The following is a 3,266-nucleotide window of genomic DNA, read 5'->3' on the forward strand; positions in this document are numbered from 1 at the left end:
CTTCTGAAGTGTATTTTTATATCGGGTGCTTGTCTTTGATATGGGCTGTTTCCTAGAAAGATTTTTGAATCGTTGAGCTACAAAACGAACAGCAATTTTCTTTGACAGCCAACTTGATCTCATGTTTTTATCAGGTAGCAATCACAAGGATCAAACTCTGAATGATTGCTCTCTGGGTGTATTACCTCATACGACCGGTCGAAGTGAAGAAACTCAAGCTTCTGTCCTAAAATTTCTTAGATTCTAAAGAAACAGATCAGCCAAGCAAAAAAGGCAAAACTCACCAAAACAGTATTAAGATTTTCTCAGCGACGATGCATTTCTCTTCCTCTGTGGCGTGTCTGCATCTCGTCTATCTGTACTCGCACTGCCTGGGCCTCTCATTTTTTTAAATTTGGTAGCTCTCAGTTTTGTCTAGCTGAGGTCAATTTTCTTATTTCTATCAAGCATCAATTTCAGATGTCTACATAACGTTTCCTCCCCGTCGGCACCGATTACGAAGTCTTTGCAACGTTGTTTGAAATTCTTCCATTCCTCTGTTTATACTGTGCATCGTCCAGTGCACTGAGCAAGTAGGGACAAATCGCCCCCCTTCCCCTGATGCTGAGACGGCACCGTGCCGTCTGAGATGACCGTCACCTTTCCCCGCCAAACCGCACCAAATAACGTCTCGCCTTCCATCCTGGCACACAGAAGGCGACGGGTAAAAAGAGTGAGCGAAACCTCCTTCATTGATTGTGGTATTCGTCCTGTTGGTGATTCCTTTTTTGGTTTACTTTTCCTCTTACTTGTGCATAAAATTGTGTTTTTATTATGATGCAGGGCACAATCAATTTCGACAATTTGTAGGTATAGGTAAGCGGAAGAAATAAAACCAAAAATACCCATAAAGTAGTCATTTGGCGATAACTACTGTGAACACCTTACTGTGTGTTATTTGCCCTTTTTTGTATTTACTTGCATATATATATCTCATATTTATTCCAAATAACGGTTTTGTATGGCAAGACTGTTTTTGAACATTTAAAAAATATATCATAACTAATACACTGCAGACATATTTTATAAATATTTATCTAGATCATAATCATAATGGATGAGTCACATAGTATGTGTGCGTTGTTCTTACTCAACCGATGGTGGACACTTGGTTGTTTCCATTTATTGATTGTTACAGATAGCACTGTAGTTAACTGAGTTCATTATCTGTCCTGCCTAACAGATTAGCACAAACCTATTGATTTAGAAGAACGCACGCCAGCATCTGTGGGTCAGGGGTCTGGGCATGGCTCAGCCGGGTCTGCTGCTTCGGGATGTCTCACCCACCTGCAGTTAAGGTGTTAGCCTTACGTGAAGGCCCAACCAGGGACATCTACTCCCAAGCTCACGTGATTGTTGCAGAATCCACTTCCTGGAGGGCTGTGGGCTGAGGGCCTGCGTGCCTAGCTGTAAGGGTGGAGGTGGCCTCAGTTCCTCGCCACGGGGGCCTCCCCAGTGTGCCAGCCTGCTTCAGCAAAGTCCCTTCAGCAGGAGGAACCCTTTACCGCTGCCGTGTCAAAGGGACATCACGCATTTCCTATGCCAAGGAGAGTCTGCCAGCGAGACAGAAGTCACAACCTCATGTAGCCTAGTCAGAGAAGTGATTTGTTAGAAGCGTTTGTTAGAAGCAAGTCCCTGGACCAGCCCACGCTCGAGGGGAGAGGATTATACCGGTGTGCAAATACCAGGAGGCAGAGATCACTGGGGGTCACCGTAGAGTATGCCACCCACGTTAGTGACCTCACAGCGAAGCCTGGGGCACATTCTTAACTATTTCCAAATGATAAACCTGGGAGAAAGCATTCCTGGTCAGAGGGTTTGCATACTTTTTGAGGGTCTTGATGTCCGTTGCCCAGTTGCTTTGCAGAAGCCGTTCAAGCTTGCATTCCCACCAGCCGTGGACCCCCCAGAAAACCTGAGCAGTTCTCCCTGTGTGACACCACGTCATGCTCGGCTGGACGCTGTCCCCCAAACGTTCATTTTAAAGCACTCTTAATGAAAACAGGACATTGCCTTCTGGACCGCAGATTTATTCAGACTCGGCCAGGACACGGATTTTCAGAGTAGAGACCTTCAGGCAGTCTGCTTTACGACCAGTTAAAAATGGGTGGCGGTTAGTGTATTCGTTGTTTGTAAGTGAGGGTTTTAAAATCACTTACGCGTGCTCAACATTATTTTTATCGGTTAAAATGAGTTTGGCAACACGTAATAGAAACCGCACTAAGAGTGACTTAAACAAATTAGTTTTCCCCTTATAGGTAATAGAGACCACTCCACAGTTTATGCAGCAAGCAGCTCAGGATGTCACAGGAGGCTCAGGCTGCACCTCTCTTCGTAGGTGACTGTCATCCTCCTAGGCTCAGACCGTTTCTGTGGCTTCCGACATCACACGTTTTTGCAGTTTTTTCCAGGAGGAGAGAAGACGAAGGGCCAGCAGCAAAGGGTAAAGAGAGGAGTTTGCTCCTTTAAAGAGCTTTTTCTCAGTTTCCCACCCCCGAAGGCCACCCTGTGCCTTCCAGCTGCATCTCACTGGACAGAATTGTCACTTGGTCACTTCTACGGCCTGGAAAATGTAATTTTTTAATCTGGGACCACTGCCATCCCAAACCCACCAGACACTCTGGTAGCAAGAAAGAAGAGAAGCCCAGTGTAGAACTGGCAGCCGGCGTGGTGTCTGCCATCACATTTTTTTGATTATTTTATTTTTTCTTCATGATTTGTTGAAAGTTGTGAATTTTTACGGTCTTAAAAGAGTTATTAACTCAAGATGGGCATTTGCTAGATTTTTAAGACATTGTAGATGATATTGGTTCAACCGAGTAAAGTCTTCCTCCGTTGCTTTTCCTTTTTCACGTTTATAGACGTTTTCGGCTGCTTTGAGTGTTCCGGCATTCCCGCAAAATCCCGATTATTGTCGTGCATGAAATTTTATTAAGAAAAATAAAATGTTTCATAAATTCATGCTGGCCGACATCTTGATTTTGAAATTGGAAAATATACTTGAATTCCCGCTAATTTGGGACCAGAGAAAGCTCGTGGGCCACTGTGTCTCTGAGATGGCAAAGAAACTGGGCATTTTTAGTTGGAAAATGTACTGTCATTAAGATGTGATGCAGATCGTTTTTTAAAGAAACGGAGCCCTTTATAACTTTTACCTTCTCTCTCCATGACACCCTGGCGGCACTCGTGAGTCGCAGGCTCCGTCCTGAGCCGTGGAGAATGGCAGG

General features: G+C 44.7%; 1 long non-coding RNA gene across 1 annotated transcript in view; it reads left to right on the forward strand.

Moving 5' to 3' along the window:
* Positions 1-3,000, forward strand: part of LOC111734263 — a 23,490-nt gene extending 20,490 nt beyond the window's left edge. Inside the window, exon 3 of the long non-coding RNA XR_002778392.1 lies at positions 2,298-3,000. This is a non-coding gene — a long non-coding RNA (uncharacterized LOC111734263). The remainder of the gene's footprint in view (positions 1-2,297) is intronic.
* Positions 3,001-3,266: the final 266 nt, after the last annotated feature.

The sequence above is a fragment of the Pteropus vampyrus genome, unplaced genomic scaffold (genome assembly GCF_000151845.1).
Source record: "Pteropus vampyrus isolate Shadow unplaced genomic scaffold, Pvam_2.0 Scaffold920, whole genome shotgun sequence".
Lineage (NCBI taxonomy): Eukaryota > Metazoa > Chordata > Mammalia > Chiroptera > Pteropodidae > Pteropus > Pteropus vampyrus.